The 18,429-nt window shown below is 42.0% G+C and overlaps 1 long non-coding RNA gene across 1 annotated transcript in view; it reads right to left on the bottom strand.

Annotated features, from left to right (window-relative positions):
- The window catches only part of LOC128421130 (uncharacterized), a 51,670-nt gene extending 34,724 nt beyond the window's left edge, over positions 1-16,946 (bottom strand). The window contains exon 1 of the long non-coding RNA XR_008332237.1: positions 16,899-16,946. This is a non-coding gene — a long non-coding RNA (uncharacterized LOC128421130). The remainder of the gene's footprint in view (positions 1-16,898) is intronic.
- Positions 16,947-18,429: the final 1,483 nt, after the last annotated feature.

Here is an 18,429-nt window from a genome sequence, read left to right on the forward strand (position 1 = left end):
TAATGTCATTGTCCAGAGTGAATCTCCACCCCCGTCTCTCTTTTCTGTATGGGATAAAAGTTAAGATAGAGTGTTGAGAGAGGATTCTGCAGTTTTCTATCTCTTTTTATGATTCTTTTATATTAGTTCATTTTTTATTATATCATCAAAGGTTTAAAAATTTTCAAAAAGAGAGAGAGAATAAGCTAGCAAAACAACAACCCAAAACCCTGTGTTAAAGAAGCCAAGGTTCTAAAAACAATCGTTCCTCTAAAGAATGATAGTGATAAAGTTAAGACCTTGGCTGTTTCAATATGGCTGAAGGGCCCAAGCCCTTGCATTCTGCTTGAACCCTCTTACACTCTGGGTTCTTTACATTTACACCTTGCCTTGCTCGCCTTAGCCCAATAACACCCAAACTCTCAATGCAGACATTCTGGAGAACATTGGGCTGAGGGAATCTTTGCCTTGCCATGGGACATGAGTTTAATTTGAGCGGCGACACAGCAGAGCTCTTTTGAATGCCAGGGTTCACCCCTTGGGACGCACAAAGTAATAATAAAAAGGTAATGCCTATGACGTATGCTGTGCACTTTTACCACTGAATAACCACGGCCTGCTCCCAAACATCTGGGATTAGGGGAAGGGAGCCAGAAGGCAATGAGGGAAGCTTGAAATCATGACCACTTGAACACTTCCATCATGCAGTGGTTATGATAGCACTTGAACAGTACATTGTAGCTAACTGTTACTAAATACATTGAATGAGCATAGACTTGGCTGTAAGAAGGGAATTAGCAAAAGCAAAGAATAAAGAAAAAGGACATCACTGAGTTGGGGAGGGGGATGACTTGAAGCAATTTGGGGGCTGCTGACATGGTATATGGATAAATGAATTCCCAGTTTCAGATGCATTGCTCTCTGGAGACAGTAGTGTGGAATGAGAAAAAGAAACGATACAATTGTTCAGAAGCCCATGAAGTTTGCACACTTTTCCAAGAGAAAGTCTACTCCACATTGAATGAATAATGTGCTTGAGACAATGGATGCCAAACGATGATGTCAAGTAGTAGTTGCTAATACCCTTGGGCACGGGTCTCATGTCATATACTGTACTCATTCAAACATTATAGCCAATGATGTAATGAGTGTAAAAGATGCTTGGCCACGTTATTTCCTGCGGCACAGCTCTATCAAACAGACGTGGCCATGTACTCCCAAGTTAGTTTGCCGATATTCTCACTTTTCTGTATGCTGCATGATGACAATGCTCATTCAGTCCCAGGGAATAGATTGCAAGATATCCACAACAGAACATGCTACTCCCATTGAATGGAATAGGGCTTACTCCCAGGCAACTCATTATAGGATTGCAACCTTTATTGACTTAAATCTGAGTTCTAGCTCAGATGGCTTTTAAAAGGGGAAAGATCTGTTAATGATTATTGGCCATTATGGGCACAGAGAAATATTTTTGGTCACTGTCCTTGATGCTGCAGTATGGCACTACATATATAGAGAGAGGCTCTTAAAGACATGATGTTCTTGAATTGTGTTTTCTGTGAGTGCTGCTGACATACCGGTATGTGCACACATGAAATCCCACTTTAAAAAATATTGCTCTTAGGATACATTAAAATAGCAGATTAAAAATATAGAATATATTAAAATAGATATATCTTATCCATGCCCCCCAACTGCCACATGGTGATAATAAAATCCAGGAAATTAGGAAAGACTTATAACTTGAAAGAGTTTTTTAAAATAATTTTGTTTTATTTTAATTCTTTCTCCCTCTAGCCAGTTCTCTTCCTGCATGCACTGAATGCTAGTACAAATATGAATGCAACAAAATTTTAAATTTTAAAAATGTTATTTTTTAAGGGTTTCAATAAGTACATTTAAATCTTATCCCCACCCCAAGACAATAAATCCTTCAAAGCATTAAATCAAAGCTAACCTCACCCAGTCAAGGGATGATGGGAGTTGTAGTCTTGGAACATCTGGAGACACACAGGTTAGCCACTCCTGTGTTAGATGATCAGTGGCTTATATAGGTAGGAGTGCTATAATTCTAATTAATAGTAAAGTTTGGCTGTGTGTGCTAGTCATTTGTAGCCAGAAAACCAGCTCTTGGAAGAAGAGAGAGGGATCAGCTAGTTTGGGCAAGTTTGCAAAAATGGGGGGGGGCACCTAGAGGTTCCCTCTCCTGCAAAAATGTGTGTGATTGCATGGAGGAAGGATGAGTTTGAGGAAAAGAGCAAAATTCCAGGCTGTTCAACCAAGCTCCCCGAGTGGATTCAAACTGTAGAGATAAAGTATGTCTGGCTAATGGAGGGGAAAGAAGGAGAAAAGGAAGGACATAAAATAAGGCAGAAGACACCAAGGAAGTGAGGGGCTTGTGGGTGGCACAAAAATCTTGTGGAAAGTTTTGACAATCCTCTGGGGAAAATATTGAAAACTGAGTGGCGGAAGAGGAATGGCATATCCAGCTGGAGGACAGTGATGCTAAGGAATCCCTCCTCCATACTGGGGATTCCAAATATGCACAGCACAGAAGAAGAAGAAGAAGAAGAAGAAGAAGAAGAAGAAGAAGAAGAAGAGGAGTTTGGATTTGATATCCCGCTTTAACACTACCCGAAGGAGTCTCAAAGCGGCTAACATTCTCCTTTCCCTTCCTCCCCCACAACAAACACTCTGTGAGGTGAGTGGGGCTGAGAGACTTCAAAGAAGTGTGACTAGCCCAAGGTCACCGAGCAGCTGCATGTGGAGGAGCGGAGACGTGAACCCAGTTCACTAGATTACGAGTCCACCGCTCTTAACCACTACACCACACTGGCTCTCAATATTCAGAATACTCAGAATATTCTCTTGTGTATATGCTGCACTAGAACTCAAAATAAGGCCAATACAACTTGTGACTCATCGAGCTGACAGCCTACCTGCCATGTATATAGAATCATAGACTTGTAGAGTTGGAAGGGATGCCAAGGGTCTCCTAGTCCAACCTGCGACCTACCAGGTTCTTTGCCCAACTATCCCCTTCCAGTCATTCTATGCAGGCAGCAAAAATAAGTGGTTTATTGCCATATATGCTAAGCGGATGGTGTTTGGTTTGGTGGGTTACTTTCACAAGTTTTTCAAACTTTCCTTAAATTAGTTTTTTCCCTCTTCAAATTATGCATTGAGCATTTTTCATCTTTAATATCATTCACTTATATGACTGATTTATTTTTTTCCAGTCTCAAGGCACTTTTAGAGTGTTGCCATTTTGCATGGGGGATTCAATCTCAAACTGGCAAATTCGGGTTGCCCAATTAAAGTGATTTTGTAACCCTTGTGCAAGAAACCTTTTGGGGCGCTTTTTGAAATAAGGGAAATGATGGGGAAATGCACTGGGAAGTGTCAGATAACATTCATTGTGTGTAATATAGGATAGTGGTATATTCGTGTTTTAAATGTTTGGTGTGGATGTGGCCCAACTGAGCTCCTGCAAGGAGTAAAAGGGCCCTTGGGACAGAGTTGTGCCTATCTCCATCACACCAATATCAAGTCTGAAGTGCCTGAAATGGCAGAATCTAAGAAGTCTCAGGGTGACACAACACAGGGCAATAAGCATTACATGTTTGTGATGGTCAAAATTCTATTTGCAGCTAAAGGACTGCCCCTGTAGTCTCACAACTTATTGTCCATGTTCCAGCAAAATGTTACTAGCTGACATGTAAATCAATGATGTTTTGAAAACATCACTGAAGGACAGGCTTAAACTAGATGACCCAGTGTTGGTTATACTGTAAAATACTTATAAATGAATTATTGTGCAGAGCCCCAAGCTGAAGTTTTTATGTAAATACTGTGATCTTAATTTATGGTCTTCTTATTTGTGTAACATTCTAGCTATTGGCATTTGTCCTATGAATATATGGTTTTGGAAATTGTGCACCAAGGTTATAAAACACTCTTGTCCCAATTCACAGCTGTAACAGAGAAAGAAGAAAGAATCACTTCTTTCAAAAGATTTGCCTGGTAAACTGTTTTACGTTGAAGAACAGCATCACAGACATACGTTTGAGGGAAGTAAAAGCCTAGCCATTGGCAGGTTTAAAGTCAACAAAGGGATTCTTTTATTTTATTTTTTACATGCTGAACAATTGACCTGTGGAAATCATTGTCAAGGAATCAGCTGCCAGGAAATTTTTTGTTTTGTTTTGTTTTTTTAAATTAGGGACATGAAAATCAGGAAAACGTTTAGGGAGCTGTCTTATGCCATGAGACCATAGCATGCTATGAATATCTCTCTCCAATGCAGGCCTCCCCAGTGCAGTGATGGAAAGCTTCTCTATTGTTGGGCTGCCACTGGTGCTGTGCTGCTGGTGGGGCCAGAAACAGGACAGTGTGTGTGTATGTGTGTGGTCCTTCTGACAACAAGCATCCTTACACAAACTGTAACACAAATTTCTGTTACACAACCAGCAGCCAGGAAACTAGGTGCTGTTTACTTCTTGTGTACACTTTCCCCCCTAACCACAGTATCTTAAAACCATGCATCACTATATTATTTGTGTGCCTGAATACGCATGTGAAGGTGTGTGCAATTCTACTAATTGTGTCTTTATTGGAAGTCACATGAATTTCAGCTGGGCTTGAACCAGGGATTACAGCACAGTTGAGAAAGCATAGTGCAATATTAGCATCTCTTTCTGAAACAGTGACTTCAGCACTTTCCCACTCCTCTTATTCCCACTGGCTGCTCTTGTAAACGCAGCACCTTTGGATAGAGCACGTACAATCCTGAGATGCCAAAACTCCTTCCCCGCTTCTGAATCAGTTGAGAATAGGCGTGCCACTCAGTTCAGCCATGACAGCCTGGGAAAGAAAGGGGGGAAAGTGCTTTATTTGCCAGGTCTGCAGAATCTGGCTGATTAGAAAAGAGAAAGGGGAGATGACACGGTGTCAGCCATCAGGTACAGTTGGGTTTGGTTTAATTGCTCTGCCGAGCAAACTGGAGGCTGAAGTCTGAGCAATTTCAGAGCAAACTTTGTGACTTTCTCAGCACTCTTATGGAAATGTGTGGTATTAATGTGCAGTGAAAGTTCATTCCTGCTGGTGTTATGAAGAAAGCTCTGCTTTAAAAAAAAAAAAAACTGTTATAGACAATGGGCTATAATAGATGAAGGATTCTCTTGAATTGGTATGCAAAAACAACGAAGCCTACCCCGTAACTACATCTCAGTTTCACTTAAAAGCCTTTGCCCTAGCATCTTCTTCCATTTCTTCGGTTGGAAGAACCATAGCTTGGTGGTAGAATATATTGTTTGGATACAAAAGATCCTGGGTTCAGTCCCAGCTAAATCATCAGGTAGCAGTTGATAGGAAAGATTTCTGCCAGACTCCATGGAGAGCAGCAACCAGCCTGAGTAGACAGTAAATGGGTAAATTGTCTGGCCTGGTATATAAAGAATGTTGCTTTGTTCTTCTCTTCCTTTCCCGATTTCTAAGGGTTTGAACAACTGGTAAACAGGGAGCCAGCAAGCTTTTACAATCCATATCAAATGATTTTTTTAAAAATGCTCTTACCATAGATATGAAATGCACAGGGGCTTTCATCTAGATCAGGGGTAGGGAAGCTCAGGCTTGGTGGTGGAGATGAATACTGTCCTCTAGCCTCTATCTGGCTGTTTCCAGGCATGTCAAACCTGAGGGACATTTAAGGGAGTAATCTGTCAGTGGGAAGAACCTAATGATGTTGCTGGTCAGGATCAGGAATTGTTAGGTCTTCAGATCTCACTTTTGAGAAGCTGCTGTGAAGGTGGGCAAGGGATGAAAGAAGATGTTATTCCTAGGATCGCTTTTGCTTGCTTGGAATAGGGACAGAGAATACTGTTGTTTGCTGAGGTGTAACTTGTTACTGCGGTGTATGTATGTTGCATGTGCATTGTGTGCAGTCCCTGTACATGTGAGAAGAGGAATGTGAGTTATAGCAATGGAGTGTGAATCTACATATCCAATGAGAGTAAGGGCTGCTTTCTGGCCAGTTTAAAATTTGAGTCCCCTGTTGAGAATACTTAAAGCAGAGGCCTCTGCTTTCTGTATCCCAGGTTGCGTTTATTCTTGATGATAGATGAAAAAGAGACTACTGTTAGGGTAAGATACTAGACAGCCAGATAGTATGTAGAAAAGGAATATTGTACGTGGCAATATTGTACAAGGTCAGCAGTAGCTGAAGCATCTGTTGATTACACACAAAAGGAGAAAGAAACCATGGCAGGGACCCACTGTGAATCAAGTGAAGAATGAGTCAAAAATTCATCCTCAGTCATCACAGGAAAATGTGCTGAATCATCTGGTCAGCTCTGGGGGTTCCTTTGCTGGAGACAAAGAAGCATCTGTGCAGGTGGGGGAATGTCTGGCTTGGGTTACTTGTGGAATTACAGACAGCTATGGATCTTAGAGTTCTCACAAAGCATAAATGACATCATACACTTGTGTCTATAGTGCAGCGCTTAAGAGTGCAAGCGGGAACTTACATGATGGAAAAACACCTAGAAAACAACCTTCTCAAAGAAAGTTCAGACTCAATTGGTTATAGGGGTGAGAAGGAACGACCAGTTCTCCTTGAGCCCTCAACAACTCAACTGTGCCTCTCTAGCTGATTGTGGGATCAAGGATGCCCTCTCCATAGATTTGACAATGTGTGGTTCTGAGTGGAATATTTAATAAGGAATAAACTGCTAAAACCCATCCTACTATGGACATTTGTTTATTCCATGTATTTATACATTGCTTAATATCTAGAAATTCTAATTTAACATCACCGAAGAACCTCTTTATAAATTCCCTTAACAGACCCCAGCAAACACTTCCATTTGGAAGAAGATTGGGAGCTACCAAGAGGCTCTAGCATTCCAGCTGGACGACAGCACCCAAGGAAAGCACAGAGCAGGGCTGGTGAGAGGTGAAGCCGGGAGACAAGGTGACCTAGAGAGAGAAATGGCAACCGGAGAATTCTGAGGACCAGATAGAGAAGCTGTTCCTGCACTAGGGCAATGACAGCCTCTGTCATTATCCTAACCGCTCTACCTCCCCTTGATCAAAATGTTAATTTTCAGTTTCTCCTTCTCTCCTCCACATGGCTCCTACTTGATCACAGTCCACCTGCCAACTTGTGACAACAAAGAAATCCAATCAATCCAAGTCAGAAAACACGATTCCACCCCACCTCCAATAAGGACATTGGCCACAAAAACACACCAGCCTGGAGGGGTCCTTGTGCCAGCCCTGAAGTGCAATAGTTTATTATATTGTTACAAACGTTGGACACGCTCTCTGCCAAGCAGTAGCAAAATTCCAGGCAGGTTCAAGGCACTCACCTGGGATCTGTGTTCCTTTGAGAATCAAGTTGCAGTGGAGACTGCTGTAGCTTTAAGAAATATGATTTATTCTCATATTTACACCTGAGTTTGGATAGAGGGAGTCCAGATCTTACAGCATGGTCATCACAAGAGGGTCTTGTTTCACACAGCAGTGTAATACTGGAGTCCAAGGCATCTCTTCCAACCTTCAGCCAGCTCGCCCAAGATGGATCTCTGTCTTTTTGTTCTCCCTTCTTCCCAGCACACCTTGCTAAAAACACCCTTTTCCTGTCACCTCACACCCAGTCACCCTGGCAACCTTCTGTACCATCTTTTTGGCCTAAAACTGTTTCTGTGGAATTTACGTAGATGGTGCCTATTCAGCCCTCAGGATGCTGTTATTGGAGGAGAAAGTCTTCTTTTTTCATGCAGCAAAGGATGGCATAGCTTATCTCACATCACCTTCAAATGAATGCATTGGGAATGTGAAAAGAATGAGCAAAGTTTTAATATTTGACCCATTGCTTTAGGAGGATTTTTTAAAATGTATTTTGAGTAAGTTTAAAAAACAAACAAAAAACTTTACAACTTTTTTGACGTTGCCAAATAGTTCTTTCTAGAAACTGTTCCAATCTATAAATGCTAAAGGTTTTACTTTACAGTAATGTTATATATGGTTCTTTTTTTAAAAAAGAAAAAAGTCTCAAAAGCCAAATTCTAAATTGAAAGAAAAATCCTTTAAGGCCTTATCCATCCCTTAAATCCCAGGGAATTGATGATCAGTGTAAAGTACAGTTTTCATTCTTTACCAGCTACTTATTAGTTCCCTCTGTTACATAAAAACAGTATCTCTCAAAATCTCTGACACCTTTTTTTTTCATTGTTTCACATTTTCTGGCAAAAGAAATCAGTGGAGATTATCTAGTTCACTTTCTCAAAACCATGCAGTTTAATCAAAGTCAGTCTGTTTGATTTAATAGACCTCCTGACCTAGTTCTATGTGCTCCTGCAGTGAAGTGATTCTTTATACAGTACATCTGGCCACTAGTACATATATTACTGTACATAGAGTAATAATGCACAAGTTGCTGTATATTGCTTATTACTGCTGTGCAAAAAACTTTTTCTGGTAGACTGGGATGGATAAGGGAGAAGGCCTACCAAAGGTCAACCTATGCTCACTCACTGAGAGTAGATAATAGCAACTGTGCTACAATGACCCAACCATTTTCCTGCATTCATATAGAATATGGGAAGTGGAAAGAAGGATAATGTTTCTACCATACTTATCAGAAATTAGATGTTGCTTCAGGAGCTGACAGTGTAAGAAACTTTGTAATGAGGAGAGTGAACGCATACCTTCCTTCCATCCAACCTACTATTATATTCATGTTTAACCTTGAAAGTGGCCCTGTCCCATATTACGTTAGATATTACTTAGCAGCTCTGCTATATAGTGTAAAATGAGCAGTTTACTGAGTAATGATTGTGGAAGCAGACCCATAGGCCTCAACCAAGATCTCTGAACTCTTAGGTTGCATCTTATAGAAGACTAGTAACAAAGAAGCAGCAAACAGACAAAGTTTGGGGCTTGGGCTTACAATCCTGCCTCCCACAAAATTTGTCAGTGGCCTTAGATAAGCTAGTCTTATCATCATTGTCTGGGCTTTACAGTAGGACAAGTGCATCAGACATGCATCATGCTGCTTTTGGGCCAAGCAGTGAGGTGATAGACCAAATTCTCTCTTTCAGTCGAAAAATGAGGAATGGAGGACCCTTTCAGGTGTACAATTTATAACAGTATAGCTGCTGTTTTGCTTCTGCATAATGTTGTTACCATTTCATCTATATTCCAGAATATTGCTGAAATCAAACCACTTGCTCCTAATGCAAAAAAATTGACATTTGTGAAATATTTGGAACAGTTCTGCAATATTTTCATTGTGTCGAAGGCGTTTTGTACTATTTCCTGCACTTTGCACGGCATTTGGGGGTGTGTGGTTTGGCCAACTTCTTTTTCATGCTTTTAAAAACTGGAACAACAAGTGTTAAATACCGCCGCTGCCACCCCCCAAGTGAAAGAGCTTTAGAACCCTGTGTGCATGCTCATAACTCCAACATTTACTGGCTGGAGGAGCAAGGGAACAGAAGGGGAGTGCCTACAGCTTTTCACAATTTGTCACAATCTAAACTCATCCATTATTAGTGCAGATGGGGAAAACACTCTTCCCAAAATGATACATGACTGGTGGTGTGGATGGTCCACTACAGTTCACTACAAGAAAACATTGGAACTAATGTCTGTAAAACAGTACACCTGGAGTGGGCCAGAGAGCAACAGAAATGGACAGATTCAGCCATCCCTACCCCTAGATAGGCCCATTGCTTGATCCCCTGGACAGACCCATTTATCTACAATCCACAATTCGTACAAGCTGGTTTGTAACCCGTGCAGATTGAATCCATAATGTGTTTTTGAATCACAACCTTTAATTTTTAGTTTGAAGAGATCTGGGAGCTCTAGAGTGCCTGCTGCTTTTGTTGAACAGTAGCCTAAAATGTCATGCATCTGGTCTTTTAGCTGTTAAAAATATTTAAAAGCCTGCCCTAGGTACATTAGCCAGGCATCTGATTGCCAGTTGAAACATTTCTTGTTTGTTTTGTATGCAACTTGCTACCGCCAAATGTTCCCAAAATGAGATTAGATTAAGGTACATGCTTTCAAAGAAACATCACAGAAATTAGCCTCCAGTATATCCTTCTCATATATCCTCCCAGCCATTACGTTGCTTTCTTTACTTTCTCTCTCTCTCTCTCTCTCTCTCTCTCTCAGCTTTTTCTTTCTTTCTTTTTAAAAAAGAATAGTGTCTGGCATATGTGAAGAATTACTGCACGCTCCAAACCCTCTCCTTTAGCAGCACTGAGCATACCAGAGAGTACTGACAGGACAGGCAATATTAGAAGGGCTGTGTGTTTCACTGAGCCTCTGAACCCAGATGAAAACCTTTCTTTATGTGAAGTTTAGATGTTCGGCTAAACCATTGCACATGTACTTTACATTACCTATTACATAGGGCAGAAAATATTTGCCTGATTTTAATTAGAGAAGCATTTCTCAAACATCGCTGGGAAACCAGGATTAGCTCAGTCTACCAAAAAGAGAAAGAAGGAGAGAGACATTTAAAGTAGCAGTGAAATGTTGCTGGGGTTTTGGGGGGGTGGAGAGGGGCAATGAAACTGCTTTGTGAAGTTTTAGGATTCAGCACACACAGAAACATGCCCCAATTTCACCTAAGAATGACTTCCGCCAACTGGTGGCCTTGCTAGCAGAGGACAGATGTGATGCTCTCCTTGCTGTCTCCTGATGCTGAGCACTTAGGGGAAGTCAAGGATAGCATTAGATGGGTGAGCAAAGGATTGCCTTCGCTTAACTAGCGGCAGATGGGGTGGTGAAGCTGTGCTGCTCACCTGCTGACCTCCATCTGTCTGGGTGGCTGCAGCGTCCCAGAAGGAAACAGGGACGAATGCAGTGGTGGTGAAGTTGCTGCAGAGCAAACACGCGGTTAGGTAAAGGTAAAGGGACCCCTGACCATTAGGTCCAGTCATGGCCGACTCTGGGGTTGCGGCACTCATCTCGTTTTATTGGCCAAGGGAGCCGGTGTACAGCTTCCAGGTCATGTGGCCAGCATGACTAAGCCGCTTCTGGCGAACCAGAGCAGCGCACGGAAATTTCGTTTACCTTCCTGCCGGAGCGGTACCTATTTATCTACTTGCTCTTTGATGTGCTTTTGAACTGCTAGGTTGGCAGGAGCAGGGACCGAGCAATGGGAGCTCACCCTGTCGTGGGGATTCGAACCGCCAACCTTCTGATCAGCAGTTCCTAGGCTCTGTGGTTTAACCCACAGCGCCACCCTTCCCAAACATGTGATTAGGGACCTCCTAACTATCCTCAGCGGGACGCGGGTGGCACTGTGGGTAAAAGCCTCAGTGCCCAGGGCTTGCCGATCGAAAGGTCGGCGGTTCGAATCCCCGTGGCGGGGTGCGCTCCCGCTGCTCGGTCCCAGCGCCTGCCAACCTAGCAGTTCGAAAGCACCCCCGGGTGCAAGTAGATAAATAGGGACCGCTTACCAGCGGGAAGGTAAACGGCGTTCCGTGTGCTGCGCTGGCTCGCCAGATGCAGCTTGTCACGCTGGCCACGTGACCCGGAAGTGTCTCCGGACAGCGCTGGCCCCTGGCCTATAGAGTGAGATGGGCACACAACCCCAGAGTCTGGCAAGACTGGCCCGAACGGGCAGGGGTACCTTTACCTTTTACCTTTAACTATCCTCAGCACCCTTCACAACCTGCAGCTCCCAGAATTCTTTGGGGGAACCTATGACTGTAAAATAATAAATACATACGTGGTGTGAATGTAGCCATAGGTTGGCTGCCTTGTTCTCAGGTTGTACAATAGGCTGAGGATGGAAGAGAAAGGAAAAGCAATAAAGATAAATGAAGACAGAATTAAATGAAGGCAGAGTTAAAGGTATGTAATATTCTCTCTGTGTGTGTCTCTGTCTCTCTCTGTCTCTCTCTCTCCCTCTATCTGAAAGCATAGTGTGGTAAAATGCCTGCAGAAACCAGGGTGGGAGGTGGGCTCAACAAGGCCTTCACATGGTGCAAAAGCCACTTCCAGAAAACTAATGGAATAGAAATCCATATGTAGCTTCCTTAACCTGGAAAATCATGGGAGTAAAATGACAAAATTTAAGGTGGTATACTTTCATATTTCCTGCTGTTTTCACGAAGAATCATGGGGGGAAGGAGAAAAGCATGCATGTGTGGGAAAGGTGGGTGAGTAGTTACATTGTCCAGGGGCATTGGTTGTTGTGTCACATTGGTCTGAGTTAAATTTAGCATGACATGCCGATATATTGGTCAAAAAGCAACAATTCCATAAAGCAACAAATACTGCAGTTTGAAAAGAACATGAGAAAATATAATGAAAGTTCTAGCATTTGTATGCGGGTTGTTTGTTTGGTGTTAGCGAAGACTCGACTACAGCAGAAAAGTGATAAATTGCAATGACTCTTTGACTATGTAGGACAGGAGTGGGAAACCTCAGGCCCAGACGCCAAATGCGACCGTCCAGACCCTCCAGACTCTGCCCAGACCATGCCTCTCGCCATCACTGTTCACTGCTTGTTTTGGATACTTTTGCCTGGCAGGAGTGTCTCTTTGAGCTATAATAATGCCTCTTCCTTGCCTGGATGAAGAATGTGTATCCCCCCCCTCCATGTATAAACCTCTGGATTTTGTGTGGTTGTAATGTAGCCTACTACACAAAATTAAGAGCCCACTGGGAGCCAGGCAGAGGGCCTTCTCAGTAGTGGCACCTGCTCTCTGGAATGCCTACCCATTGTCAGACAGATGAACAATGATACGACTTTTAGAAGACGTTTTCAATGTTTGAGGTTTTATTGTGTTTTTAATATTTTGTTGGGAGCTGTCCAGAGTGGCTGAGGCAGCCCAGTCAGATGGACTAATAATAATAATAATAATAATAATAATAATAATAATAATAATATCTGTGAGGAAATGCAGTCCTTAGCTTGAGAGATGGAACGATTTATGACCCCTCATCCCTCATCTGGGGGCAGATGCAGATATTCAGACATGGAAAAGAAAATGTGAGTCCAGTGGTCTCCACTTCTTGTTATTGTTTCTGTGTAATGCCTGAAGTGGAGGCTCACACAATATATCAGTGGTCCTAAACTGGGAACACATGGGTCCATTTTGGAAGTTACAAATATATACATAATACAGGAAGTCCAAGCCATGCATACTTCCTGTCCCCTGCCACCATTTAAAATTTCTGAAGCCACTCAGACCATGTGCAAGAATCCGTAGACTTCCGTGAGTACAGAGCCAAGCTCCTAATTCACAAATGACTGAAATGTAATAGGTGTTAATAAAACATTCTCCCTGTTCATGCTTACCCCACCAAACATTTCTTGATTGGCTGTTCTTGGGTGGATGCCTGTGACATGTTTTTGTAAAGGGAGATGAGAGTGCTGATATTAAAGCAGCAGATTGCATGTGTGTGAATGTGTATCCTACTCCAACATACTACTTGTAGATCATAAGTGTATCCAATTATGAGCTATTAGAATAAAAGGAAAATGTAAAATGAAACAAAAAATATCTTGGAAGCACCATCAATTTGATCACTAAATCTAGAATAAGAATAATAATCAGGAACCTTTTGAGTTTCCTCTTTCTTTCTTCGCTTTCTTTTTTTGCTCCTTAAAAAAAAAAAGATCAAAGCCACCCTTGCTGAATGGATGTTAATGGTCCATGTGCTCATTTGCGAAAGCTCCGGGCCCCTGAAATTTGCACATCGATTGCCCCCCCCCATCCATTTACAAAGAGCCCAATAGAAAGTGTATCTGACACTATTAGCAGGAATTATGCCTTCCTAACTAAACAAGGCCAATTTACCATGTGTGAAGCAGCAGCTAAACTGTGAGCCATGCAAGCTTTCATCTTCTGTAATAGAAGAAGGACACTGAAAGCCTGAGCTGCTGTGGGAGGCTTAATGAGTCTCTTCCTCATGCATATGTACCTCCCTCGCATTGTTTTCACAGAGATATATGTGTGTTCAAGCGAAGGCTAACAGGCTTGGGAAAATGACTGAGGCCACTTTATTGAAATGAAGATGGTAGTATTAATCTCCTAGATCAGCCATTACTGTTCAAATGCAATGTGTTTCTATGTTTATGTCACTGGACATGCTGCTACTCCCCCCACCATTTTCACACATGCACACTTCTGCTGCCCCATGAAAGCAGAAGGAAAGAACGACATGTTGGTCTACTACCTAAATTTTGTCACTTAATCCCCCCGATATTCTGGGTTAAGAGGGGACTCAGCTACATTGGCAAAGAAAAAGTGCTTCATTTGCGTTGTTTATGCATTCTAACACTTTGACACCAGGTGGCACTGTGGAGTTTCATTTTTGCCAACCTGATTTCTCATGCAAAGTTTGCAACACGTTTAACTGAAACACTTCTTTGATGTGTCGAGAGGGTTGCCAACAGATTGTTCCTGGAAGCAATTAACACAGAAATGAGAGCTAAACTTCCACTATTTCTAGAAGTGGCTTTCATGTCACGTGAAAGATCAAATAAAATGCAAAAATGATCAGATAAGGAAATGGCAAGAGAACAGAATGAACTGCCATTGGAATGCATCCAGTGTACTCCCAATGACAGCAACCTACCTAGGGGGGTGCAGGGCAGGTTGTCTGAACACCTACCTCTTTCCTCTGACATTTTGCTGCCGCTACATGACCTCCACCCCCTCTCAGTATCAGCTACTAGAGATGAAAGGGGCAGGCCCTGCTGCCAAGTACGGCCAATGCAGCAGAGTCAGTATGTTGAGGGCCCTCAACCCCTCTTTGTTAGATAATGATTTGGTTTATGATTTGGTGCAAGTAACTCTGGATGGAAAGGAAACTCGGAACCTGCTTTTGTGCACACTGCCTCTTGGCTGTGTAGAGCCTGTCTCTGGGTTGTGATCGATGGCTGGGATCCTCTGAAAGGAAATGGATTCTAAAGTATCAGTGGGGGGGAAATAGGTGCAATCTGAACAGTTGGAAAAGGATGTTGATTGGCATCCCATGAAAGAAAATGCACCACTAAAGGGAAGCGTTGCTGAACCAATAGGTAGTTCTGAAACGTGGCAGAGGAAATATCAAAGCTTCCTCATGTTCCATGTTAATACCTCATTAGCAAAATGAGCTTGGAAATAAGCCTGTAAATGCCTGAGAGGCATTTTGTCCATAGAAGGTATATTGTATTGCTGTATAAATAATAGTGGCAATGCGGGATTTCATCACCGTCATAAACAATTGATCAGCAAGCTGTACTTAAGAGAGACCACATCTTGGTGCCAGCAGAGCTGCTCCTCCTAAACACAGATTAGGTCAGCTAATGAATTTTCCTTCTGTTTCTGAAAAAGACATTTTATATATCTGCTTCTGGCTGAGATGCACTCTGGCTCTCGAGTTTCATACGATATTGGCCACCAGATAGCGGTAATTTTATTTTGCTGGATAAGATTATGCCAGCCTTCTTAACTATTAGCTAAGGGCTTTTGAGTCCCGTAAAGATTTTTTCGGATAAGAAATGAGAGCCAATTCACACAGCCTCACATTTGGCTTCTTTCACCATTCTCTTTCTCTCTCTCTCCTTAAAAATTAAAATCCTCATTATTAAATATGCACATGGTGGCAAACTAGTGATGTGAATAAGCCACGGAGTCACCGTGGACATGATGTGGTGGATGCAATAATTCATGAAATTCATCTTAGGTCCTGACCACATTGGGCCACACCTGCACCAGGCCTTTAAAGCACTGTTATGCTACTTCCTCAAAAAAAATCCTGGGAACTCTAGTTGTTAAGGTTGCTAAAAGTTGCCAGGAGACTTGCTATTCCCATCACAAGAGCTACAACTCCGAAAGGTTCCTGGGAATAAGGATTGTTAAACCACACTGGAAAGTCTGCCTATATGAAAGGGGAGGTTTCCTAACAAGCCTCAATACCCATGATTCTTTGGGACAATCAATGACTCTTAAAGCGGTATAGCAGTGCTTTCAAGGCATGGTGTGGATGTGGCTTTTGTGTTGTATTGCATCACATGAGCCCCTCCCTTCAGAAAGTAATCAGCAAAGTCTGCACTGATTGAAGAAAGAACACACACATCATGTCACGTGTGGGCCCATTCTCATGACAGTTTAATACCCCTGTTTCTAATCGGCAGGTAGTACAGCTCTTTACTATGGGAAAATGGTATACAAATAAACTGGTGGTGTTGGCGATGGTTACATCTTTCACTCTTCTACTTTTTAACAGAAAGCTAACTAGAAATAGACGCATGGGTGTCCATGGCTGCATTCAGTCAGCACTTTATTCCCTATTCTGATGTTTCTTTACCCAATAATTTCCACTTTGTGTGTGATATTTCACATGATGTAAAAGCCACTTCTAGTGGAATCTAACAGAAGTTTGGCATTCATTTCCATGTTATTTGCTTCTGGGGGGGGGTATGTTTGCAGCTCCGTTAAGGCAGAACATTGCTGGAGTTTTGCTTTGAAATTTGGGGTGGTGTTTTGGCATACAATCCTTTCCCACCATTTAAAATTTAGCATTACGTGGCAGTATATCAAGCAAAAAGCCACAATGCCATAACACAACAGGTAATGCAGTGTAAAATCTTGGACAGAAGCATGAGCATTATTATCAAGAAAACACTGAAAGTGGAAGGCAACGATAAATAGGCTTGTTTATTGGGGCAGGGGTTATAAAAATAGTGCCTGTACATTTTGCCTTATGTCTTTGGTTCTACAGATGCTAAAAACTTGCTCTTTTTTGAAAGAAAGAAAGAAAGAAAGAAAGAAAGAGAAAGAAAGAAAGAAAGAAGGAAGGAAAGAGGTATCTAGGGATTATGGTTCATCTGCGGGGAAGCAACTGCCCCCTTTATGGATGCCCATGGTGAAGTATATCCCATCAGATTTTATGCTTACCTTCCATGATGCTTCTATAGCGGGGGTGGTGTGGGAGTGTCAGTGAGAAGGGAGTTTGTAAGAGGAGACAAAATAGTCATGAAACAAGCATTCGGCCACATGTAGTTTAATGGTTTGATTTACTGAGACTTCACTCTGGAATCTGTGTGTGTGGTTTCCCCCCCTCCCCTCTCGCTGACTGAGTTTGCCATATCAGTTTGCAAGCCTGGCAAAGACTGAGGACATTTCTCCTCTAATATAAAAGTAAATTTGCTCAGTAGGCAATTTGCATCTTGCCTCTGTCTAGTCATGAGATCATTATAATCAAAAAACAGAGTCCCTAGAAATCTAGGTCACTCAGAGGCAGAGTTTTTCTTTCTTCCCCTAGCAAAAAAGAAGAAGAGAAGAATGGCACAGCATCTTTTATTGGCGGCTGCAGCTGTGGAAACGTGGAGCTAGCTAGCTATTCTTTCACACCCTCCAGAGCCTGATGCCGCTGCGAAAGCCCCATCCACTTTGCCTCAGAGTGATCTTATGATCACAACATTACTCAGATTAATTGCCTTGGATGTGAACAAACTTAGCTGTAAACTTGATGAGGGAATCGGGGTCTTTTCTGAAAAAGAAATTGTGTACCGATGTCAATCACAAGCCAGCTAAAGTGGCCTGTTTGATGCTCCATTTAAACCAAAGGAAGCAGTTAGTTAATCTGCACAAACTCAGATACCATCGATTGTAGTGCATGGGTTTTATTCAACTATGTTAAAAACAAAAAACAACCCCCTCCTCACTAAGTTTTACTCAGATTAGACCCACTGAAATGAGCAGCTCATGGGCCATTAATTGAAATGGGTCCTCTCTAAGTAAAATTTAAATACTATATTTTCTGTTTTTGTCATGGCAAAGGACAAAACTAAATTGTGGCAAAACATACCACTTTTATTTTAAAGGAAACGCAGCTGTGGGGTCCTGATCCAGAATGTGCTCCAGATTCAGATTAGGGCCCTGATTCAATTTCATGCTGACCACACACACACCTGAAACTGTAATTTCCCATTGAAGGTGCTATATGTAATAAATGTCAGGGCCAAATAGCAGCTGGAAGGAAACTTGGGCCCTGATCTGAATTGAGAGCATATTACAGAGTGTGGCTCTGAAGCTGCTTTTTGTTCCAGAGTAAAAATGCCCAGTTCACTCTTGGTTTTTCAAAAGCTTGTTTAGCATAACCATCACATTCAGCAAAAGATGTAGTTTGGCCCAAACACATGCTGCAATCCTGTATCTATTTACCAGGGAATAAGTACTCATACATCTTTATGAGTAGAGATGTAGGAGAAATTCAACTCAGTTCACATTTAAAGGTGAACCTACCTAATTCATACTTTCAAAAGTAGCACACAACCCCCAAACTAGCGGTTGTTTTTTTAAAACAACAACAACAAAATCACACTTCTCCAAATTTTGCAGTACTGTCTTCCAGCCAAGGAAAGTTTACAAGCATGGATATACTGAAGTGTGCATCATAATGCATATATTAGTAAATATATATATA

The sequence above is a fragment of the Podarcis raffonei genome, chromosome 9, assembly GCF_027172205.1.
Source record: "Podarcis raffonei isolate rPodRaf1 chromosome 9, rPodRaf1.pri, whole genome shotgun sequence".
Lineage (NCBI taxonomy): Eukaryota > Metazoa > Chordata > Lepidosauria > Squamata > Lacertidae > Podarcis > Podarcis raffonei.